The sequence below is a fragment of the Lepus europaeus genome, unplaced genomic scaffold, assembly GCF_033115175.1.
Source record: "Lepus europaeus isolate LE1 unplaced genomic scaffold, mLepTim1.pri SCAFFOLD_29, whole genome shotgun sequence".
NCBI classification, from domain to species: Eukaryota; Metazoa; Chordata; class Mammalia; order Lagomorpha; family Leporidae; genus Lepus; species Lepus europaeus.
In genome coordinates this window covers 5,457,427-5,484,627 of record NW_026909167.1, presented here as the reverse complement: position 1 = coordinate 5,484,627, position 27,201 = coordinate 5,457,427, and positions in this window count along the sequence as shown.

The window sequence follows — 27,201 nt, the reverse complement described above, 5'->3', positions numbered from 1 at the left end:
ACCATGGCAAACATGATCTTGATGTTTGTATACATGATATTTTATCCAATTGGCCAAGAAAATGACTAAGATTATCTCCAAAACCAGGTGAACTGTGATTTGCTGTGTCCATTGAATACGACTTCCCCAACCATTTGTCCGGATATGACTAGATCAAACCAGAAATATGCTCTTGTGTTGTGGCCAACTCAAACTCAGATCTTGCTACAGTCTCCGTGTTTGTATATTCTGGAACTTCTCAATGGACTTCGTGGTGTTGAATGAATTTTAGCAGAGAACACTTTGTTTTGTGCTGGCAAACACTTGTTGGTTCCACAGGAGACACAAACTCTTCACATTTGTGTTTTCTAGGGAGAAAGCTAGAGCAATTGCACCAAACAAACATGATATTTGTGTTTGTATAGATGACATTTAATGTACTTGCCTAAGAAAAAGATTTTGCTTGTCTCTGAAACCAATTTGACTGTGATTTTCTGGGTCCTTTGCATACGAATTCCACACAATTTTGTGCAGACATGACTGGATGAAGCCAGAAGTATCTGATTGAGTTGTGGCACACTCAAAGCCAAATCTTGCTACAGCCTCTGTGTTTGTTTGTGTTTTCTGGATATGATCAATGGACTTTATGGTTTACAATGAATTTTAGCAGGGGACATGTTGTTTTGTGCTTGCAAACGCTAATTGCTTTCACATGGAGAAAAACCACTTGCCATTCTTGTGTTCTTGGGAAAAAGCTAGAGCACATGCTGCAAACATGATATTTATGTTTGTAAACACGACATTGAATCCACTTGCCCAGGAAAAAGCCTGTGCTTTTCCCCAACAGCAGTTTGACTGTGATTGCCTAGGTCCTTTGCATACGAGTTCCACAACAATTTCTCCAGATATGATTGGATGAGACCAGTAGTATCCAGTTGTGTTGTGGCTCACTCAATCCCAGATCTTGCTACTGCCTCTGTGTTTGTTTGCAATGAATTGTAGCATGTCACATATGGTTTCCTGCTGGCAGATGCTAATTGCTTCCACAAGCAGACAAAACCTGTGCACATTCGTGTTGTCTAGTGAGAAAGCTAGAGTAACCATGGCAAACATGATCTTGATGTTTGTATACATGATATTTTATCCAATTGGCCAAGAAAATGACTAAGATTATCTCCAAAACCAGGTGAACTGTGATTTGCTGTGTCCATTGAATACGACTTCCCCAACCATTTGTCCGGATATGACTAGATCAAACCAGAAATATGCTCTTGTGTTGTGGCCAACTCAAACTCAGATCTTGCTACAGTCTCCGTGTTTGTATATTCTGGATCTTCTCAATGGACTTCGTGGTGTTGAATGAATTTTAGCAGAGAACACTTTGTTTTGTGCTGGCAAACACTTGTTGGTTCCACAGGAGACACAAACTCTTCCCATTTGTGTTTTCTAGGGAGAAAGCTAGAGCAATTGCACCAAACAAACATGATATTTGTGTTTGTATAGATGACATTTAATGTACTTGCCTAAGAAAAAGATTTTGCTTGTCTCTGAAACCAATTTGACTGTGATTCTCTGGGTCCTTTGCATACGAATTCCACACAATTTTGTGCAGACATGACTGGATGAAGCCAGAAGTATCTGATTGAGTTGTGGCACACTCAAAGCCAAATCTTGCTACAGCCTCTGTGTGTGTTTGTGTTTTCTGGATATGATCAATGGACTTTATGGTTTACAATGAATTTTAGCAGGGGACATGTTGTTTTGTGCTTGCAAACGCTAATTGCTTTCACATGGAGAAAACTCCTCTTCCCATTCGTGTGTTCTTGGGAAAAAGCTAGAGCAAATGCTACAAACATGATATTTATGTTTGTAAACACGACATTGAATCCACTTGCCCAGGAAAAAGACTGTGCTTTTGCCCAACAGCAGTTTGACTGTGATTGTCTAGGTCCTTTGCATACGAGTTCCATAACAATTTCTCCAGATATGATTGGATGAGACCAGTAGTATCCAGTTGTGTTGTGGCTCACTCAATCCCAGATCTTGCTACTGCCTCTGTGTTTGTTTGCAATGAATTGTAGCATGTCACATATGGTTTCCTGCTGGCAGATGCTAATTGGTTCCACAAGCAGACAAAACCTGTGCACATTCGTGTTGTCTAGTGAGAAAGCTAGAGTAACCATGGCAAACATGATCTTGATGTTTGTATACATGATATTTTATCCAATTGGCCAAGAAAATGACTAAGATTATCTCCAAAACCAGGTGAACTGTGATTTGCTGTGTCCATTGAATACGAATTCCCCAACCATTTGTCCGGATATGACTAGATCAAACCAGAAATATGCTCTTGTGTTGTGGCCAACTCAATCTCAGATCTTGCTACAGTCTCCGTGTTTGTATATTCTGGATCTTCTCAATGGACTTCGTGGTGTTGAATGAATTTTAGCAGAGAACACTTTGTTTTGTGCTGGCAAACACTTGTTGGTTCCACAGGAGACACAAACTCTTCACATTTGTGTTTTCTAGGGAGAAAGCTAGAGCAATTGCACCAAACAAACATGATATTTGTGTTTGTATAGATGACATTTAATGTACTTGCCTAAGAAAAAGATTTTGCTTGTCTCTGAAACCAATTTGACTGTGATTCTCTGGGTCCTTTGCATACGAATTCCACACAATTTTGTGCAGACATGACTGGATGAAGCCAGAAGTATCTGATTGAGTTGTGGCACACTCAAAGCCAAATCTTGCTACAGCCTCTGTGTTTGTTTGTGTTTTCTGGATATGATCAATGGACTTTATGGTTTACAATGAATTTTAGCAGGGGACATGTTGTTTTGTGCTTGCAAACGCTAATTGCTTTCACATGGAGAAAACTCCTCTTCCCATTCGTGTGTTCTTGGGAAAAAGCTAGAGCAAATGCTGCAAACATGATATTTATGTTTGTAAACACGACATTGAATCCACTTGCCCAGGAAAAAGCCTGTGCTTTTCCCCAACAGCAGTTTGACTGTGATTGCCTAGGTCCTTTGCATACGAGTTCCACAACAATTTCTCCAGATATGATTGGATGAGACCAGTAGTATCCAGTTGTGTTGTGGCTCACTCAATCCCAGATCTTGCTACTGCCTCTGTGTTTGTTTGCAATGAATTGTAGCATGTCACATATGGTTTCCTGCTGGCAGATGCTAATTGGTTCCACAAGCAGACAAAACCTGTGCACATTCGTGTTGTCTAGTGAGAAAGCTAGAGTAACCATGGCAAACATGATCTTGATGTTTGTATACATGATATTTTATCCAATTGGCCAAGAAAATGACTAAGATTATCTCCAAAACCAGGTGAACTGTGATTTGCTGTGTCCATTGAATACGAATTCCCCAACCATTTGCCCGGATATGACTAGATCAAACCAGAAATATGCTCTTGTGTTGTGGCCAACTCAATCTCAGATCTTGCTACAGTCTCCGTGTTTGTATATTCTGGATCTTCTCAATGGACTTCGTGGTGTTGAATGAATTTTAGCAGAGAACACTTTGTTTTGTGCTGGCAAACACTTGTTGGTTCCACAGGAGACACAAACTCTTCCCATTTGTGTTTTCTAGGGAGAAAGCTAGAGCAATTGCACCAAACAAACATGATATTTGTGTTTGTATAGATGACATTTAATGTACTTGCCTAAGAAAAAGATTTTGCTTGTCTCTGAAACCAATTTGACTGTGATTTTCTGGGTCCTTTGCATACGAATTCCACACAATTTTGTGCAGACATGACTGGATGAAGCCAGAAGTATCTGATTGAGTTGTGGCACACTCAAAGCCAAATCTTGCTACAGCCTCTGTGTTTGTTTGTGTTTTCTGGATATGATCAATGGACTTTATGGTTTACAATGAATTTTAGCAGGGGACATGTTGTTTTGTGCTTGCAAACGCTAATTGCTTTCACATGGAGAAAACTCCTCTTCCCATTCGTGTGTTCTTGGGAAAAAGCTAGAGCAAATGCTGCAAACATGATATTTATGTTTGTAAACACGACATTGAATCCACTTGCCCAGGAAAAAGCCTGTGCTTTTCCCCAACAGCAGTTTGACTGTGATTGTCTAGGTCCTTTGCATACGAGTTCCACAACAATTTCTCCAGATATGATTGGATGAGACCAGTAGTATCCAGTTTTGTTGTGGCTCACTCAATCCCAGATCTTGCTACTGCCTCTGTGTTTGTTTGCAATGAATTGTAGCATGTCACATATGGTTTCCTGCTGGCAGATGCTAATTGGTTCCACAAGCAGACAAAACCTGTGCACATTCGTGTTGTCTAGTGAGAAAGCTAGAGTAACCATGGCAAACATGATCTTGATGTTTGTATACATGATATTTTATCCAATTGGCCAAGAAAATGACTAAGATTATCTCCAAAACCAGGTGAACTGTGATTTGCTGTGTCCATTGAATACGAATTCCCCAACCATTTGCCCGGATATGACTAGATCAAACCAGAAATATGCTCTTGTGTTGTGGCCAACTCAATCTCAGATCTTGCTACAGTCTCCGTGTTTGTATATTCTGGATCTTCTCAATGGACTTCGTGGTGTTGAATGAATTTTAGCAGAGAACACTTTGTTTTGTGCTGGCAAACACTTGTTGGTTCCACAGGAGACACAAACTCTTCCCATTTGTGTTTTCTAGGGAGAAAGCTAGAGCAATTGCACCAAACAAACATGATATTTGTGTTTGTATAGATGACATTTAATGTACTTGCCTAAGAAAAAGATTTTGCTTGTCTCTGAAACCAATTTGACTGTGATTTTCTGGGTCCTTTGCATACGAATTCCACACAATTTTGTGCAGACATGACTGGATGAAGCCAGAAGTATCTGATTGAGTTGTGGCACACTCAAAGCCAAATCTTGCTACAGCCTCTGTGTTTGTTTGTGTTTTCTGGATATGATCAATGGACTTTATGGTTTACAATGAATTTTAGCAGGGGACATGTTGTTTTGTGCTTGCAAACGCTAATTGCTTTCACATGGAGAAAACTCCTCTTCCCATTCGTGTGTTCTTGGGAAAAAGCTAGAGCAAATGCTGCAAACATGATATTTATGTTTGTAAACACGACATTGAATCCACTTGCCCAGGAAAAAGCCTGTGCTTTTCCCCAACAGCAGTTTGACTGTGATTGTCTAGGTCCTTTGCATACGAGTTCCACAACAATTTCTCCAGATATGATTGGATGAGACCAGTAGTATCCAGTTGTGTTGTGGCTCACTCAATCCCAGATCTTGCTACTGCCTCTGTGTTTGTTTGCAATGAATTGTAGCATGTCACATATGGTTTCCTGCTGGCAGATGCTAATTGGTTCCACAAGCAGACAAAACCTGTGCACATTCGTGTTGTCTAGTGAGAAAGCTAGAGTAACCATGGCAAACATGATCTTGATGTTTGTATACATGATATTTTATCCAATTGGCCAAGAAAATGACTAAGATTATCTCCAAAACCAGGTGAACTGTGATTTGCTGTGTCCATTGAATACGAATTCCCCAACCATTTGCCCGGATATGACTAGATCAAACCAGAAATATGCTCTTGTGTTGTGGCCAACTCAATCTCAGATCTTGCTACAGTCTCCGTGTTTGTATATTCTGGATCTTCTCAATGGACTTCGTGGTGTTGAATGAATTTTAGCAGAGAACACTTTGTTTTGTGCTGGCAAACACTTGTTGGTTCCACAGGAGACACAAACTCTTCCCATTTGTGTTTTCTAGGGAGAAAGCTAGAGCAATTGCACCAAACAAACATGATATTTGTGTTTGTATAGATGACATTTAATGTACTTGCCTAAGAAAAAGATTTTGCTTGTCTCTGAAACCAATTTGACTGTGATTTTCTGGGTCCTTTGCATACGAATTCCACACAATTTTGTGCAGACATGACTGGATGAAGCCAGAAGTATCTGATTGAGTTGTGGCACACTCAAAGCCAAATCTTGCTACAGCCTCTGTGTTTGTTTGTGTTTTCTGGATATGATCAATGGACTTTATGGTTTACAATGAATTTTAGCAGGGGACATGTTGTTTTGTGCTTGCAAACGCTAATTGCTTTCACATGGAGAAAACTCCTCTTCCCATTCGTGTGTTCTTGGGAAAAAGCTAGAGCAAATGCTGCAAACATGATATTTATGTTTGTAAACACGACATTGAATCCACTTGCCCAGGAAAAAGCCTGTGCTTTTCCCCAACAGCAGTTTGACTGTGATTGTCTAGGTCCTTTGCATACGAGTTCCACAACAATTTCTCCAGATATGATTGGATGAGACCAGTAGTATCCAGTTGTGTTGTGGCTCACTCAATCCCAGATCTTGCTACTGCCTCTGTGTTTGTTTGCAATGAATTGTAGCATGTCACATATGGTTTCCTGCTGGCAGATGCTAATTGGTTCCACAAGCAGACAAAACCTGTGCACATTCGTGTTGTCTAGTGAGAAAGCTAGAGTAACCATGGCAAACATGATCTTGATGTTTGTATACATGATATTTTATCCAATTGGCCAAGAAAATGACTAAGATTATCTCCAAAACCAGGTGAACTGTGATTTGCTGTGTCCATTGAATACGACTTCCCCAACCATTTGCCCGGATATGACTAGATCAAACCAGAAATATGCTCTTGTGTTGTGGCCAACTCAATCTCAGATCTTGTTACAGTCTCCGTGTTTGTATATTCTGGATCTTCTCAATGGACTTCGTGGTGTTGAATGAATTTTAGCAGAGAACACTTTGTTTTGTGCTGGCAAACACTTGTTGGTTCCACAGGAGACACAAACTCTTCACATGTGTGTTTTCTAGGGAGAAAGCTAGAGCAATTGCACCAAACAAACATGATATTTGTGTTTGTATAGATGACATTTAATGTACTTGCCTAAGAAAAAGATTTTGCTTGTCTCTGAAACCAATTTGACTGTGATTCTCTGGGTCCTTTGCATACGAATTCCACACAATTTTGTGCAGACATGACTGGATGAAGCCAGAAGTATCTGATTGAGTTGTGGCACACTCAAAGCCAAATCTTGCTACAGCCTCTGTGTTTGTTTGTGTTTTCTGGATATGATCAATGGACTTTATGGTTTACAATGAATTTTAGCAGGGGACATGTTGTTTTGTGCTTGCAAACGCTAATTGCTTTCACATGGAGAAAACTCCTCTTCCCATTCGTGTGTTCTTGGGAAAAAGCTAGAGCAAATGCTGCAAACATGATATTTATGTTTGTAAACACGACATTGAATCCACTTGCCCAGGAAAAAGCCTGTGCTTTTCCCCAACAGCAGTTTGACTGTGATTGTCTAGGTCCTTTGCATACGAGTTCCACAACAATTTCTCCAGATATGATTGGATGAGACCAGTAGTATCCAGTTGTGTTGTGGCTCACTCAATCCCAGATCTTGCTACTGCCTCTGTGTTTGTTTGCAATGAATTGTAGCATGTCACATATGGTTTCCTGCTGGCAGATGCTAATTGGTTCCACAAGCAGACAAAACCTGTGCACATTCGTGTTGTCTAGTGAGAAAGCTAGAGTAACCATGGCAAACATGATCTTGATGTTTGTATACATGATATTTTATCCAATTGGCCAAGAAAATGACTAAGATTATCTCCAAAACCAGGTGAACTGTGATTTGCTGTGTCCATTGAATACGACTTCCCCAACCATTTGCCCGGATATGACTAGATCAAACCAGAAATATGCTCTTGTGTTGTGGCCAACTCAATCTCAGATCTTGCTACAGTCTCCGTGTTTGTATATTCTGGATCTTCTCAATGGACTTCGTGGTGTTGAATGAATTTTAGCAGAGAACACTTTGTTTTGTGCTGGCAAACACTTGTTGGTTCCACAGGAGACACAAACTCTTCACATGTGTGTTTTCTAGGGAGAAAGCTAGAGCAATTGCACCAAACAAACATGATATTTGTGTTTGTATAGATGACATTTAATGTACTTGCCTAAGAAAAAGATTTTGCTTGTCTCTGAAACCAATTTGACTGTGATTTTCTGGGTCCTTTGCATACGAATTCCACACAATTTTGTGCAGACATGACTGGATGAAGCCAGAAGTATCTGATTGAGTTGTGGCACACTCAAAGCCAAATCTTGCTACAGCCTCTGTGTTTGTTTGTGTTTTCTGGATATGATCAATGGACTTTATGGTTTACAATGAATTTTAGCAGGGGACATGTTGTTTTGTGCTTGCAAACGCTAATTGCTTTCACATGGAGAAAACTCCTCTTCCCATTCGTGTGTTCTTGGGAAAAAGCTAGAGCAAATGCTGCAAACATGATATTTATGTTTGTAAACACGACATTGAATCCACTTGCCCAGGAAAAAGCCTGTGCTTTTCCCCAACAGCAGTTTGACTGTGATTGTCTAGGTCCTTTGCATACGAGTTCCACAACAATTTCTCCAGATATGATTGGATGAGACCAGTAGTATCCAGTTGTGTTGTGGCTCACTCAATCCCAGATCTTGCTACTGCCTCTGTGTTTGTTTGCAATGAATTGTAGCATGTCACATATGGTTTCCTGCTGGCAGATGCTAATTGGTTCCACAAGCAGACAAAACCTGTGCACATTCGTGTTGTCTAGTGAGAAAGCTAGAGTAACCATGGCAAACATGATCTTGATGTTTGTATACATGATATTTTATCCAATTGGCCAAGAAAATGACTAAGATTATCTCCAAAACCAGGTGAACTGTGATTTGCTGTGTCCATTGAATACGACTTCCCCAACCATTTGCCCGGATATGACTAGATCAAACCAGAAATATGCTCTTGTGTTGTGGCCAACTCAATCTCAGATCTTGTTACAGTCTCCGTGTTTGTATATTCTGGATCTTCTCAATGGACTTCGTGGTGTTGAATGAATTTTAGCAGAGAACACTTTGTTTTGTGCTGGCAAACACTTGTTGGTTCCACAGGAGACACAAACTCTTCACATGTGTGTTTTCTAGGGAGAAAGCTAGAGCAATTGCACCAAACAAACATGATATTTGTGTTTGTATAGATGACATTTAATGTACTTGCCTAAGAAAAAGATTTTGCTTGTCTCTGAAACCAATTTGACTGTGATTCTCTGGGTCCTTTGCATACGAATTCCACACAATTTTGTGCAGACATGACTGGATGAAGCCAGAAGTATCTGATTGAGTTGTGGCACACTCAAAGCCAAATCTTGCTACAGCCTCTGTGTTTGTTTGTGTTTTCTGGATATGATCAATGGACTTTATGGTTTACAATGAATTTTAGCAGGGCACATGTTGTTTTGTGCTTGCAAACGCTAATTGCTTTCACATGGAGAAAACTCCTCTTCCCATTCGTGTGTTCTTGGGAAAAAGCTACAGCAAATGCTGCAAACATGATATTTATGTTTGTAAACACGACATTGAATCCACTTGCCCAGGAAAAAGCCTGTGCTTTTCCCCAACAGCAGTTTGACTGTGATTGTCTAGGTCCTTTGCATACGAGTTCCACAACAATTTCTCCAGATATGATTGGATGAGACCAGTAGTATCCAGTTGTGTTGTGGCTCACTCAATCCCAGATCTTGCTACTGCCTCTGTGTTTGTTTGCAATGAATTGTAGCATGTCACATATGGTTTCCTGCTGGCAGATGCTAATTGGTTCCACAAGCAGACAAAACCTGTGCACATTCGTGTTGTCTAGTGAGAAAGCTAGAGTAACCATGGCAAACATGATCTTGATGTTTGTATACATGATATTTTATCCAATTGGCCAAGAAAATGACTAAGATTATCTCCAAAACCAGGTGAACTGTGATTTGCTGTGTCCATTGAATACGAATTCCCCAACCATTTGCCCGGATATGACTAGATCAAACCAGAAATATGCTCTTGTGTTGTGGCCAACTCAATCTCAGATCTTGCTACAGTCTCCGTGTTTGTATATTCTGGATCTTCTCAATGGACTTCGTGGTGTTGAATGAATTTTAGCAGAGAACACTTTGTTTTGTGCTGGCAAACACTTGTTGGTTCCACAGGAGACACAAACTCTTCCCATTTGTGTTTTCTAGGGAGAAAGCTAGAGCAATTGCACCAAACAAACATGATATTTGTGTTTGTATAGATGACATTTAATGTACTTGCCTAAGAAAAAGATTTTGCTTGTCTCTGAAACCAATTTGACTGTGATTTTCTGGGTCCTTTGCATACGAATTCCACACAATTTTGTGCAGACATGACTGGATGAAGCCAGAAGTATTTGATTGAGTTGTGGCACACTCAAAGCCAAATCTTGCTACAGCCTCTGTGTTTGTTTGTGTTTTCTGGATATGATCAATGGACTTTATGGTTTACAATGAATTTTAGCAGGGGACATGTTGTTTTGTGCTTGCAAACGCTAATTGCTTTCACATGGAGAAAAACCACTTGCCATTCTTGTGTTCTTGGGAAAAAGCTAGAGCAAATGCTGCAAACATGATATTTATGTTTGTAAACACGACATTGAATCCACTTGCCCAGGAAAAAGCCTGTGCTTTTCCCCAACAGCAGTTTGACTGTGATTGTCTAGGTCCTTTGCATACGAGTTCCACAACAATTTCTCCAGATATGATTGGATGAGACCAGTAGTATCCAGTTGTGTTGTGGCTCACTCAATCCCAGATCTTGCTACTGCCTCTGTGTTTGTTTGCAATGAATTGTAGCATGTCACATATGGTTTCCTGCTGGCAGATGCTAATTGGTTCCACAAGCAGACAAAACCTGTGCACATTCGTGTTGTCTAGTGAGAAAGCTAGAGTAACCATGGCAAACATGATCTTGATGTTTGTATACATGATATTTTATCCAATTGGCCAAGAAAATGACTAAGATTATCTCCAAAACCAGGTGAACTGTGATTTGCTGTGTCCATTGAATACGACTTCCCCAACCATTTGTCCGGATATGACTAGATCAAACCAGAAATATGCTCTTGTGTTGTGGCCAACTCAAACTCAGATCTTGCTACAGTCTCCGTGTTTGTATATTCTGGATCTTCTCAATGGACTTCGTGGTGTTGAATGAATTTTAGCAGAGAACACTTTGTTTTGTGCTGGCAAACACTTGTTGGTTCCACAGGAGACACAAACTCTTCCCATTTGTGTTTTCTAGGGAGAAAGCTAGAGCAATTGCACCAAACAAACATGATATTTGTGTTTGTATAGATGACATTTAATGTACTTGCCTAAGAAAAAGATTTTGCTTGTCTCTGAAACCAATTTGACTGTGATTTTCTGGGTCCTTTGCATACGAATTCCACACAATTTTGTGCAGACATGACTGGATGAAGCCAGAAGTATCTGATTGAGTTGTGGCACACTCAAAGCCAAATCTTGCTACAGCCTCTGTGTGTGTTTGTGTTTTCTGGATATGATCAATGGACTTTATGGTTTACAATGAATTTTAGCAGGGGACATGTTGTTTTGTGCTTGCAAACGCTAATTGCTTTCACATGGAGAAAACTCCTCTTCCCATTCGTGTGTTCTTGGGAAAAAGCTAGAGCAAATGCTGCAAACATGATATTTATGTTTGTAAACACGACATTGAATCCACTTGCCCAGGAAAAAGACTGTGCTTTTCCCCAACAGCAGTTTGACTGTGATTGTCTAGGTCCTTTGCATACGAGTTCCACAACAATTTCTCCAGATATGATTGGATGAGACCAGTAGTATCCAGTTGTGTTGTGGCTCACTCAATCCCAGATCTTGCTACTGCCTCTGTGTTTGTTTGCAATGAATTGTAGCATGTCACATATGGTTTCCTGCTGGCAGATGCTAATTGGTTCCACAAGCAGACAAAACCTGTGCACATTCGTGTTGTCTAGTGAGAAAGCTAGAGTAACCATGGCAAACATGATCTTGATGTTTGTATACATGATATTTTATCCAATTGACCAAGAAAATGACTAAGATTATCTCCAAAACCAGGTGAACTGTGATTTGCTGTGTCCATTGAATACGACTTCCCCAACCATTTGCCCGGATATGACTAGATCAAACCAGAAATATGCTCTTGTGTTGTGGCCAACTCAATCTCAGATCTTGCTACAGTCTCTGTGTTTGTATATTCTGGATCTTCTCAATGGACTCTGTGGTGTTGAATGAATTTTAGCAGAGAACACTTTGTTTTGTGCTGGCAAACACTTGTTGGTTCCACAGGAGACACAAACTCTTCACATGTGTGTTTTCTAGGGAGAAAGCTAGAGCAATTGCACCAAACAAACATGATATTTGTGTTTGTATAGATGACATTTAATGTACTTGCCTAAGAAAAAGATTTTGCTTGTCTCTGAAACCAATTTGACTGTGATTCTCTGGGTCCTTTGCATACGAATTCCACACAATTTTGTGCAGACATGACTGGATGAAGCCAGAAGTATCTGATTGAGTTGTGGCACACTCAAAGCCAAATCTTGCTACAGCCTCTGTGTTTGTTTGTGTTTTCTGGATATGATCAATGGACTTTATGGTTTACAATGAATTTTAGCAGGGCACATGTTGTTTTGTGCTTGCAAACGCTAATTGCTTTCACATGGAGAAAACTCCTCTTCCCATTCGTGTGTTCTTGGGAAAAAGCTACAGCAAATGCTGCAAACATGATATTTATGTTTGTAAACACGACATTGAATCCACTTGCCCAGGAAAAAGCCTGTGCTTTTCCCCAACAGCAGTTTGACTGTGATTGTCTAGGTCCTTTGCATACGAGTTCCACAACAATTTCTCCAGATATGATTGGATGAGACCAGTAGTATCCAGTTGTGTTGTGGCTCACTCAATCCCAGATCTTGCTACTGCCTCTGTGTTTGTTTGCAATGAATTGTAGCATGTCACATATGGTTTCCTGCTGGCAGATGCTAATTGGTTCCACAAGCAGACAAAACCTGTGCACATTCGTGTTGTCTAGTGAGAAAGCTAGAGTAACCATGGCAAACATGATCTTGATGTTTGTATACATGATATTTTATCCAATTGGCCAAGAAAATGACTAAGATTATCTCCAAAACCAGGTGAACTGTGATTTGCTGTGTCCATTGAATACGAATTCCCCAACCATTTGCCCGGATATGACTAGATCAAACCAGAAATATGCTCTTGTGTTGTGGCCAACTCAATCTCAGATCTTGCTACAGTCTCCGTGTTTGTATATTCTGGATCTTCTCAATGGACTTCGTGGTGTTGAATGAATTTTAGCAGAGAACACTTTGTTTTGTGCTGGCAAACACTTGTTGGTTCCACAGGAGACACAAACTCTTCCCATTTGTGTTTTCTAGGGAGAAAGCTAGAGCAATTGCACCAAACAAACATGATATTTGTGTTTGTATAGATGACATTTAATGTACTTGCCTAAGAAAAAGATTTTGCTTGTCTCTGAAACCAATTTGACTGTGATTCTCTGGGTCCTTTGCATACGAATTCCACACAATTTTGTGCAGACATGACTGGATGAAGCCAGAAGTATCTGATTGAGTTGTGGCACACTCAAAGCCAAATCTTGCTACAGCCTCTGTGTTTGTTTGTGTTTTCTGGATATGATCAATGGACTTTATGGTTTACAATGAATTTTAGCAGGGGACATGTTGTTTTGTGCTTGCAAACGCTAATTGCTTTCACATGGAGAAAACTCCTCTTCCCATTCGTGTGTTCTTGGGAAAAAGCTAGAGCAAATGCTGCAAACATGATATTTATGTTTGTAAACAAGACATTGAATCCACTTGCCCAGGAAAAAGACTGTGCTTTTGCCCAACAGCAGTTTGACTGTGATTGTCTAGGTCCTTTGCATACGAGTTCCACAACAATTTCTCCAGATATGATTGGATGAGACCAGTAGTATCCAGTTGTGTTGTGGCTCACTCAATCCCAGATCTTGCTACTGCCTCTGTGTTTGTTTGCAATGAATTGTAGCATGTCACATATGGTTTCCTGCTGGCAGATGCTAATTGGTTCCACAAGCAGACAAAACCTGTGCACATTCGTGTTGTCTAGTGAGAAAGCTAGAGTAACCATGGCAAACATGATCTTGATGTTTGTATACATGATATTTTATCCAATTGGCCAAGAAAATGACTAAGATTATCTCCAAAACCAGGTGAACTGTGATTTGCTGTGTCCATTGAATACGACTTCCCCAACCATTTGTCCGGATATGACTAGATCAAACCAGAAATATGCTCTTGTGTTGTGGCCAACTCAAACTCAGATCTTGCTACAGTCTCCGTGTGTGTATATTCTGGATCTTCTCAATGGACTTCGTGGTGTTGAATGAATTTTAGCAGAGAACACTTTGTTTTGTGCTGGCAAACACTTGTTGGTTCCACAGGAGACACAAACTCTTCCCATTTGTGTTTTCTAGGGAGAAAGCTAGAGCAATTGCACCAAACAAACATGATATTTGTGTTTGTATAGATGACATTTAATGTACTTGCCTAAGAAAAAGATTTTGCTTGTCTCTGAAACCAATTTGACTGTGATTCTCTGGGTCCTTTGCATACGAATTCCACACAATTTTGTGCAGACATGACTGGATGAAGCCAGAAGTATCTGATTGAGTTGTGGCACACTCAAAGCCAAATCTTGCTACAGCCTCTGTGTGTGTTTGTGTTTTCTGGATATGATCAATGGACTTTATGGTTTACAATGAATTTTAGCAGGGGACATGTTGTTTTGTGCTTGCAAACGCTAATTGCTTTCACATGGAGAAAACTCCTCTTCCCATTCGTGTGTTATTGGGAAAAAGCTAGAGCAAATGCTGCAAACATGATATTTATGTTTGTAAACACGACATTGAATCCACTTGCCCAGGAAAAAGACTGTGCTTTTGCCCAACAGCAGTTTGACTGTGATTGTCTAGGTCCTTTGCATATGAGTTCCACAACAATTTCTCCAGATATGATTGGATGAGACCAGTAGTATCCAGTTGTGTTGTGGCTCACTCAATCCCAGATCTTGCTACTGCCTCTGTGTTTGTTTGCAATGAATTGTAGCATGTCACATATGGTTTCCTGCTGGCAGATGCTAATTGGTTCCACAAGCAGACAAAACCTGTGCACATTCGTGTTGTCTAGTGAGAAAGCTAGAGTAACCATGGCAAACATGATCTTGATGTTTGTATACATGATATTTTATCCAATTGGCCAAGAAAATGACTAAGATTATCTCCAAAACCAGGTGAACTGTGATTTGCTGTGTCCATTGAATACGAATTCCCCAACCATTTGCCCGGATATGACTAGATCAAACCAGAAATATGCTCTTGTGTTGTGGCCAACTCAATCTCAGATCTTGCTACAGTCTCCGTGTTTGTATATTCTGGATCTTCTCAATGGACTTCGTGGTGTTGAATGAATTTTAGCAGAGAACACTTTGTTTTGTGCTGGCAAACACTTGTTGGTTCCACAGGAGACACAAACTCTTCACATTTGTGTTTTCTAGGGAGAAAGCTAGAGCAATTGCACCAAACAAACATGATATTTGTGTTTGTATAGATGACATTTAATGTACTTGCCTAAGAAAAAGATTTTGCTTGTCTCTGAAACAAATTTGACTGTGATTCTCTGGGTCCTTTGCATACGAATTCCACACAATTTTGTGCAGACATGACTGGATGAAGCCAGAAGTATCTGATTGAGTTGTGGCACACTCAAAGCCAAATCTTGCTACAGCCTCTGTGTTTGTTTGTGTTTTCTGGATATGATCAATGGACTTTATGGTTTACAATGAATTTTAGCAGGGGACATGTTGTTTTGTGCTTGCAAACGCTAATTGCTTTCACATGGAGAAAAACCACTTGCCATTCTTGTGTTCTTGGGAAAAAGCTAGAGCAAATGCTGCAAACATGATATTTATGTTTGTAAACACGACATTGAATCCACTTGCCCAGGAAAAAGCCTGTGCTTTTCCCCAACAGCAGTTTGACTGTGATTGTCTAGGTCCTTTGCATACGAGTTCCACAACAATTTCTCCAGATATGATTGGATGAGACCAGTAGTATCCAGTTGTGTTGTGGCTCACTCAATCCCAGATCTTGCTACTGCCTCTGTGTTTGTTTGCAATGAATTGTAGCATGTCACATATGGTTTCCTGCTGGCAGATGCTAATTGGTTCCACAAGCAGACAAAACCTGTGAACATTCGTGTTGTCTAGTGAGAAAGCTAGAGTAACCATGGCAAACATGATCTTGATGTTTGTATACATGATATTTTATCCAATTGGCCAAGAAAATGACTAAGATTATCTCCAAAACCAGGTGAACTGTGATTTGCTGTGTCCATTGAATACGAATTCCCCAACCATTTGTCCGGATATGACTAGATCAAACCAGAAATATGCTCTTGTGTTGTGGCCAACTCAATCTCAGATCTTGCTACAGTCTCCGTGTGTGTATATTCTGGATCTTCTCAATGGACTTCGTGGTGTTGAATGAATTTTAGCAGAGAACACTTTGTTTTGTGCTGGCAAACACTTGTTGGTTCCACAGGAGACACAAACTCTTCCCATTTGTGTTTTCTAGGGAGAAAGCTAGAGCAATTGCACCAAACAAACATGATATTTGTGTTTGTATAGATGACATTTAATGTACTTGCCTAAGAAAAAGATTTTGCTTGTCTCTGAAACCAATTTGACTGTGATTCTCTGGGTCCTTTACATACGAATTCCACACAATTTTGTGCAGACATGACTGGATGAAGCCAGAAGTATCTGATTGAGTTGTGGCACACTCAAAGCCAAATCTTGCTACAGCCTCTGTGTGTGTTTGTGTTTTCTGGATATGATCAATGGACTTTATGGTTTACAATGAATTTTAGCAGGGGACATGTTGTTTTGTGCTTGCAAACGCTAATTGCTTTCACATGGAGAAAACTCCTCTTCCCATTCGTGTGTTCTTGGGAAAAAGCTAGAGCAAATGCTGCAAACATGATATTTATGTTTGTAAACACGACATTGAATCCACTTGCCCAGGAAAAAGACTGTGCTTTTGCCCAACAGCAGTTTGACTGTGATTGTCTAGGTCCTTTGCATACGAGTTCCACAACAATTTCTCCAGATATGATTGGATGAGACCAGTAGTATCCAGTTGTGTTGTGGCTCACTCAATCCCAGATCTTGCTACTGCCTCTGTGTTTGTTTGCAATGAATTGTAGCATGTCACATATGGTTTCCTGCTGGCAGATGCTAATTGGTTCCACAAGCAGACAAAACCTGTGCACATTCGTGTTGTCTAGTGAGAAAGCTAGAGTAACCATGGCAAACATGATCTTGATGTTTGTATACATGATATTTTATCCAATTGGCCAAGAAAATGACTAAGATTATCTCCAAAACCAGGTGAACTGTGATTTGCTGTGTCCATTGAATACGAAATCCCCAACCATTTGTCCGCATATGACTAGATCAAACCAGAAATATGCTCTTGTGTTGTGGCCAACTCAATCTCAGATCTTGCTACAGTCTCCGTGTTTGTATATTCTGGATCTTCTCAATGGACTTCGTGGTGTTGAATGAATTTTAGCAGAGAACACTTTGTTTTGTGCTGGCAAACACTTGTTGGTTCCACAGGAGACACAAACTCTTCACATTTGTGTTTTCTAGGGAGAAAGCTAGAGCAATTGCACCAAACAAACATGATATTTGTGTTTGTATAGATGACATTTAATGTACTTGCCTAAGAAAAAGATTTTGCTTGTCTCTGAAACCAATTTGACTGTGATTCTCTGGGTCCTTTGCATACGAATTCCACACAATTTTGTGCAGACATGACTGGATGAAGCCAGAAGTATCTGATTGAGTTGTGGCACACTCAAAGCCAAATCTTGCTACAGCCTCTGTGTTTGTTTGTGTTTTCTGGATATGATCAATGGACTTTATGGTTTACAATGAATTTTAGCAGGGGACATGTTGTTTTGTGCTTGCAAACGCTAATTGCTTTCACATGGAGAAAAACCACTTGCCATTCTTGTGTTCTTGGGAAAAAGCTAGAGCAAATGCTGCAAACATGATATTTATGTTTGTAAACACGACATTGAATCCACTTGCCCAGGAAAAAGCCTGTGCTTTTCCCCAACAGCAGTTTGACTGTGATTGTCTAGGTCCTTTGCATACGAGTTCCACAACAATTTCTCCAGATATGATTGGATGAGACCAGTAGTATCCAGTTGTGTTGTGGCTCACTCAATCCCAGATCTTGCTACTGCCTCTGTGTTTGTTTGCAATGAATTGTAGCATGTCACATATGGTTTCCTGCTGGCAGATGCTAATTGGTTCCACAAGCAGACAAAACCTGTGCACATTCGTGTTGTCTAGTGAGAAAGCTAGAGTAACCATGGCAAACATGATCTTGATGTTTGTATACATGATATTTTATCCAATTGGCCAAGAAAATGACTAAGATTATCTCCAAAACCAGGTGAACTGTGATTTGCTGTGTCCATTGAATACGACTTCCCCAACCATTTGCCCGGATATGACTAGATCAAACCAGAAATATGCTCTTGTGTTGTGGCCAACTCAATCTCAGATCTTGCTACAGTCTCCGTGTTTGTATATTCTGGATCTTCTCAATGGACTTCGTGGTGTTGAATGAATTTTAGCAGAGAACACTTTGTTTTGTGTGGCAAACACTTGTTGGTTCCACAGGAGACACAAACTCTTCACATTTGTGTTTTCTAGGGAGAAAGCTAGAGCAATTGCACCAAACAAACATGATATTTGTGTTTGTATAGATGACATTTAATGTACTTGCCTAAGAAAAAGATTTTGCTTGTCTCTGAAACCAATTTGACTGTGATTCTCTGGGTCCTTTGCATACGAATTCCACACAATTTTGTGCAGACATGACTGGATGAAGCCAGAAGTATCTGATTGAGTTGTGGCACACTCAAAGCCAAATCTTGCGACAGCCTCTGTGTTTGTTTGTGTTTTCTGGATATGATCAATGAACTTTATGGTTTACAATGAATTTTAGCAGGGGACATGTTGTTTTGTGCTTGCAAACGCTAATTGCTTTCACATGGAGAAAACTCCTCTTCCCATTCGTGTGTTCTTGGGAAAAAGCTAGAGCAAATGCTGCAAACATGATATTTATGTTTGTAAACACGACATTGAATCCACTTGCCCAGGAAAAAGCCTGTGCTTTTCCCCAACAGCAGTTTGACTGTGATTGTCTAGGTCCTTTGCATACGAGTTCCACAACAATTTCTCCAGATATGATTGGATGAGACCAGTAGTATCCAGTTGTGTTGTGGCTCACTCAATCCCAGATCTTGCTACTGCCTCTGTGTTTGTTTGCAATGAATTGTAGCATGTCACATATGGTTTCCTGCTGGCAGATGCTAATTGGTTCCACAAGCAGACAAAACCTGTGCACATTCGTGTTGTCTAGTGAGAAAGTTGGAGTAACCATGGCAAACGTGATCTTGATGTTTGTATACATGATATTTTATCCAATTGGCAAAGAAAATGACTAAGATTATCTCCAAAACCAGGTGAACTGTGATTTGCTGTGTCCATTGAATACGAATTCCCCAACCATTTGCCCGGATATGACTAGATCAAACCAGAAATATGCTCTTGTGTTGTGGCCAACTCAATCTCAGATCTTGCTACAGTCTCCGTGTTTGTATATTCTGGATCTTCTCAATGGACTTCGTGGTGTTGAATGAATTTTAGCAGAGAACACTTGGTTTTGTGCTGGCAAACACTTGTTGGTTCCACAGGAGACACAAACTCTTCCCATTTGTGTTTTCTAGGGAGAAAGCTAGAGCAATTGCACCAAACAAACATGATATTTGTGTTTGTATAGATGACATTTAATGTACTTGCCTAAGAAAAAGATTTTGCTTGTCTCTGAAACCAATTTGACTGTGATTTTCTGGGTCCTTTGCATACGAATTCCACACAATTTTGTGCAGACATGACTGGATGAAGCCAGAAGTATCTGATTGAGTTGTGGCACACTCAAAGCCAAATCTTGCGACAGCCTCTGTGTTTGTTTGTGTTTTCTGGATATGATCAATGGACTTTATGGTTTACAATGAATTTTAGCAGGGGACATGTTGTTTTGTGCTTGCAAACGCTAATTGCTTTCACATGGAGAAAAACCACTTGCCATTCTTGTGTTCTTGGGAAAAAGCTAGAGCAAATGCTGCAAACATGATATTTATGTTTGTAAACACGACATTGAATCCACTTGCCCAGGAAAAAGACTGTGCTTTTGCCCAACAGCAGTTTGACTGTGATTGCCTAGGTCCTTTGCATACGAGTTCCACAACAATTTCTCCAGATATGATTGGATGAGACCAGTAGTATCCAGTTGTGTTGTGGCTCACTCAATCCCAGATCTTGCTACTGCCTCTGTGTTTGTTTGCAATGAATTGTAGCATGTCACATATGGTTTCCTGCTGGCAGATACTAATTGGTTCCACAAGCAGACAAAACCTGTGCACATTCGTGTTGTCTAGTGAGAAAGCTAGAGTAACCATGGCAAACATGATCTTGATGTTTGTATACATGATATTTTATCATTGACCAAGAAAATGACTAAGATTATCTCCAAAACCAGGTGAACTGTGATTTGCTGTGTCCATTGTATACGAATTCCCCAACCATTTGCCCGGATATGACTAGATCAAACCAGAAATATGCTCTTGTGTTGTGGCCAACTCAATCTCAGATCTTGCTACAGTCTCCGTGTTTGTATATTCTGGATCTTCTCAATGGACTTCGTGGTGTTGAATGAATTTTAGCAGAGAACACTTGGTTTTGTGCTTGCAAACACTTGTTGGTTCCACAGGAGACACAAACTCTTCACATTTGTGTTTTCTAGGGAGAAAGCTAGAGCAATTGCACCAAACAAACATGATATTTGTGTTTGTATAGATGACATTTAATGTACTTGCCTAAGAAAAAGATTTTGCTTGTCTCTGAAACAAATTTGACTGTGATTCTCTGGGTCCTTTGCATACGAATTCCACACAATTTTGTGCAGACATGACTGGATGAAGCCAGAAGTATCTGATTGAGTTGTGGCACACTCAAAGCCAAATCTTGCTACAGCCTCTGTGTTTGTTTGTGTTTTCTGGATATGATCAATGGACTTTATGGTTTACAATGAATTTTAGCAGGGGACATGTTGTTTTGTGCTTGCAAACGCTAATTGCTTTCACATGGAGAAAACTCCTCTTCCCATTCTTGTGTTCTTGGGAAAAAGCTAGAGCAAATGCTGCAAACATGATATTTATGTTTGTAAACACGACATTGAATCCACTTGCCCAGGAAAAAGACTGTGCTTTTCCCCAACAGCAGTTTGACTGTGATTGTCTAGGTCCTTTGCATACGAGTTCCACAACAATTTCTCCAGATATGATTGGATGAGACCAGTAGTATCCAGTTGTGTTGTGGCTCACTCAATCCCAGATCTTGCTACTGCCTCTGTGTTTGTTTGCAATGAATTGTAGCATGTCACATATGGTTTCCTGCTGGCAGATGCTAATTGGTTCCACAAGCAGACAAAACCTGTGCACATTCGTGTTGTCTAGTGAGAAAGCTAGAGTAACCATGGCAAACGTGATCTTGATGTTTGTATACATGATATTTTATCCAATTGGCCAAGAAAATGACTAAGATTATCTCCAAAACCAGGTGAACTGTGATTTGCTGTGTCCATTGAATACGAATTCCCCAACCATTTGCCCGGATATGACTAGATCAAACCAGAAATATGCTCTTGTGTTGTGGCCAACTCAATCTCAGATCTTGCTACAGTCTCCGTGTTTGTATATTCTGGATCTTCTCAATGGACTTCGTGGTGTTGAATGAATTTTAGCAGAGAACACTTTGTTTTGTGCTGGCAAACACTTGTTGGTTCCACAGGAGACACAAACTCTTCACATTTGTGTTTTCTAGGGAGAAAGCTAGAGCAATTGCACCAAACAAACATGATATTTGTGTTTGTATAGATGACATTTAATGTACTTGCCTAAGAAAAAGATTTTGCTTGTCTCTGAAACCAATTTGACTGTGATTCTCTGGGTCCTTTGCATACGAATTCCACACAATTTTGTGCAGACATGACTGGATGAAGCCAGAAGTATCTGATTGAGTTGTGGCACACTCAAAGCCAAATCTTGCTACAGCCTCTGTGTTTGTTTGTGTTTTCTGGATATGATCAATGGACTTTATGGTTTACAATGAATTTTAGCAGGGGACATGTTGTTTTGTGCTTGCAAACGCTAATTGCTTTCACATGGAGAAAAACCACTTGCCATTCTTGTGTTCTTGGGAAAAAGCTAGAGCAAATGCTGCAAACATGATATTTATGTTTGTAAACACGACATTGAATCCACTTGCCCAGGAAAAAGACTGTGCTTTTGCCCAACAGCAGTTTGACTGTGATTGCCTAGGTCCTTTGCATACGAGTTCCACAACAATTTCTCCAGATATGATTGGATGAGACCAGTAGTATCCAGTTGTGTTGTGGCTCACTCAATCCCAGATCTTGCTACTGCCTCTGTGTTTGTTTGCAATGAATTGTAGCATGTCACATATGGTTTCCTGCTGGCAGATACTAATTGGTTCCACAAGCAGACAAAACCTGTGCACATTCGTGTTGTCTAGTGAGAAAGCTAGAGTAACCATGGCAAACATGATCTTGATGTTTGTATACATGATATTTTATCATTGACCAAGAAAATGACTAAGATTATCTCCAAAACCAGGTTAACTGTGATTTGCTGTGTCCATTGAATACGAATTCCCCAACCATTTGTCCGGATATGACTAGATCAAACCAGAAATATGCTCTTGTGTTGTGGCCAACTCAATCTCAGATCTTGCTACAGTCTCCGTGTTTGTATATTCTGGATCTTCTCAATGGACTTCGTGGTGTTGAATGAATTTTAGCAGAGAACACTTTGTTTTGTGCTGGCAAACACTTGTTGGTTCCACAGGAGACACAAACTCTTCACATTTGTGTTTTGTAGGGAGAAAGCTAGAGAAGTTGCACCAAACAAACATGATATTTGTGTTTGTATAGATGACATTTAATGTACTTGCCTAAGAAAAAGATTTTGCTTGTCTCTGAAACCAATTTGACTGTGATTTTCTGGGTCCTTTGCATACGAATTCCACACAATTTTGTGCAGACATGACTGGATGAAGCCAGAAGTATCTGATTGAGTTGTGGCACACTCAAAGCCAAATCTTGCTACAGCCTCTGTGTTTGTTTGTGTTTTCTGGATATGATCAATGGACTTTATGGTTTACAATGAATTTTAGCAGGGGACATGTTGTTTTGTGCTTGCAAACGCTAATTGCTTTCACATGGAGAAAAACCACTTGCCAATCTTGTGTTCTTGGGAAAAAGCTAGAGCACATGCTGCAAACATGATATTTATGTTTGTAAACACGACATTGAATCCACTTGCCCAGGAAAAAGCCTGTGCTTTTCCCCAACAGCAGTTTGACTGTGATTGTCTAGGTCCTTTGCATACGAGTTCCACAACAATTTCTCCAGATATGATTGGATGAGACCAGTAGTATCCAGTTGTGTTGTGGCTCACTCAATCCCAGATCTTGCTACTGCCTCTGTGTTTGTTTGCAATGAATTGTAGCATGTCACATATGGTTTCCTGCTGGCAGATGCTAATTGGTTCCACAAGCAGACAAAACCTGTGCACATTCGTGTTGTCTAGTGAGAAAGCTAGAGTAACCATGGCAAACATGATCTTGATGTTTGTATACATGATATTTTATCCAATTGGCCAAGAAAATGACTAAGATTATCTCCAAAACCAGGTGAACTGTGATTTGCTGTGTCCATTGAATACGACTTCCCCAACCATTTGCCCGGATATGACTAGATCAAACCAGAAATATGCTCTTGTGTTGTGGCCAACTCAATCTCAGATCTTGCTACAGTCTCCGTGTTTGTATATTCTGGATCTTCTCAATGGACTTCGTGGTGTTGAATGAATTTTAGCAGAGAACACTTTGTTTTGTGCTGGCAAACACTTGTTGGTTCCACAGGAGACACAAACTCTTCACATTTGTGTTTTCTAGGGAGAAAGCTAGAGCAATTGCACCAAACAAACATGATATTTGTGTTTGTATAGATGACATTTAATGTACTTGCCTAAGAAAAAGATTTTGCTTGTCTCTGAAACCAATTTGACTGTGATTCTCTGGGTCCTTTGCATACGAATTCCACACAATTTTGTGCAGACATGACTGGATGAAGCCAGAAGTATCTGATTGAGTTGTGGCACACTCAAAGCCAAATCTTGCGACAGCCTCTGTGTTTGTTTGTGTTTTCTGGATATGATCAATGAACTTTATGGTTTACAATGAATTTTAGCAGGGGACATGTTGTTTTGTGCTTGCAAACGCTAATTGCTTTCACATGGAGAAAACTCCTTTTCCATTCGTGTGTTCTTGGGAAAAAGCTAGAGCAAATGCTGCAAACATGATATTTATGTTTGTAAACACGAAATTGAATCCACTTGCCCAGGAAAAAGACTGTGCTTTTGCCCAACAGCAGTTTGACTGTGATTGTCTAGGTCCTTTGCATACGAGTTCCACAACAATTTCTCCAGATATGATTGGATGAGACCAGTAGTATCCAGTTGTGTTGTGGCTCACTCAATCCCAGATCTTGCTACTGCCTCTGTGTTTGTTTGCAATGAATTGTAGCATGTCACATATGGTTTCCTGCTGGCAGATGCTAATTGGTTCCACAAGCAGACAAAACCTGTGCACATTCGTGTTGTCTAGTGAGAAAGCTAGAGTAACCATGGCAAACATGATCTTAATGTTTGTATACATGATATTTTATCCAATTGGCCAAGAAAATGACTAAGATTATCTCCAAAACCAGGTGAACTGTGATTTGCTGTGTCCATTGAATACGAATTCCCCAACCATTTGTCCGCATATGACTAGATCAAACCAGAAATATGCTCTTGTGTTGTGGCCAACTCAATCTCAGATCTTGCTACAGTCTCCGTGTTTGTATATTCGGGATCTTCTCAATGGACTTCGTGGTGTTGAATGAATTTTAGCAGAGAACACTTTGTTTTGTGCTGGCAAACACTTGTTGGTTCCACAGGAGACACAAACTCTTCACATTTGTGTTATCTAGGGAGAAAGCTAGAGAAGTTGCACCAAACAAACATGATATTTGTGTTTGTATAGATGACATTTAATGTACTTGCCTAAGAAAAAGATTTTGCTTGTCTCTGAAACCAATTTGACTGTGATTCTCTGGGTCCTTTGCATACGAATTCCACACAATTTTGTGCAGACATGACTGGATGAAGCCAGAAGTATCTGATTGAGTTGTGGCACACTCAAAGCCAAATCTTGCTACAGCCTCTGTGTTTGTTTGTGTTTTCTGGATATGATGAACGGACTTTATGGTTTACAATGAATTTTAGCAGGGGACATGTTGTTTTGTGCTTGCAAACGCTAATTGCTTTCACATGGAGAAAAACCACTTGCCAATCTTGTGTTCTTGGGAAAAAGCTAGAGCACATGCTGCAAACATGATATTTATGTTTGTAAACACGACATTGAATCCACTTGCCCAGGAAAAAGCCTGTGCTTTTCCCCAACAGCAGTTTGACTGTGATTGTCTAGGTCCTTTGCATACGAGTTCCACAACAATTTCTCCAGATATGATTGGATGAGACCAGTAGTATCCAGTTGTGTTGTGGCTCACTCAATCCCAGATCTTGCTACTGCCTCTGTGTTTGTTTGCAATGAATTGTAGCATGTCACATATGGTTTCCTGCTGGCAGATACTAATTGGTTCCACAAGCAGACAAAACCTGTGCACATTCGTGTTGTCTAGTGAGAAAGCTAGAGTAACCATGGCAAACATGATCTTGATGTTTGTATACATGATATTTTATCATTGACCAAGAAAATGACTAAGATTATCTCCAAAACCAGGTGAACTGTGATTTGCTGTGTCCATTGAATACGAATTCCCCAACCATTTGTCCGGATATGACTAGATCAAACCAGAAATATGCTCTTGTGTTGTGGCCAACTCAATCTCAGATCTTGCTACAGTCTCCGTGTTTGTATATTCTGGATCTTCTCAACGGACTTCGTGGTGTTGAATGAATTTTAGCAGAGAACACTTTGTTTTGTGCTGGCAAACACTTGTTGGTTCCACAGGAGACACAAACTCTTCACATTTGTGTTTTGTAGGGAGAAAGCTAGAGAAGTTGCACCAAACAAACATGATATTTGTGTTTGTATAGATGACATTTAATGTACTTGCCTAAGAAAAAGATTTTGCTTGTCTCTGAAACCAATTTGACTGTGATTTTCTGGGTCCTTTGCATACGAATTCCACACAATTTTGTGCAGACATGACTGGATGAAGCCAGAAGTATCTGATTGAGTTGTGGCACACTCAAAGCCAAATCTTGCTACAGCCTCTGTGTTTGTTTGTGTTTTCTGGATATGATGAACGGACTTTATGGTTTACAATGAATTTTAGCAGGGGACATGTTGTTTTGTGCTTGCAAACGCTAATTGCTTTCACATGGAGAAAAACCACTTGCCAATCTTGTGTTCTTGGGAAAAAGCTAGAGCACATGCTGCAAACATGATATTTATGTTTGTAAACACGACATTGAATCCACTTGCCCAGGAAAAAGCCTGTGCTTTTCCCCAACAGCAGTTTGACTGTGATTGTCTAGGTCCTTTGCATACGAGTTCCACAACAATTTCTCCAGATATGATTGGATGAGACCAGTAGTATCCAGTTGTGTTGTGGCTCACTCAATCCCAGATCTTGCTACTGCCTCTGTGTTTGTTTGCAATGAATTGTAGCATGTCACATATGGTTTCCTGCTGGCAGATGCTAATTGGTTCCACAAGCAGACAAAACCTGTGCACATTCGTGTTGTCTAGTGAGAAAGCTAGAGTAACCATGGCAAACATGATCTTGATGTTTATATACATGATATTTTATCCAATTGGCCAAGAAAATGACTAAGATTATCTCCAAAACCAGGTGAACTGTGATTTGCTGTGTCCATTGAATACAACTTCCCCAACCATTTGCCCGGATATGACTAGATCAAACCAGAAATATGCTCTTGTGTTGTGGCCAACTCAATCTCAGATCTTGCTACAGTCTCCGTGTTTGTATATTCTGGATCTTCTCAAT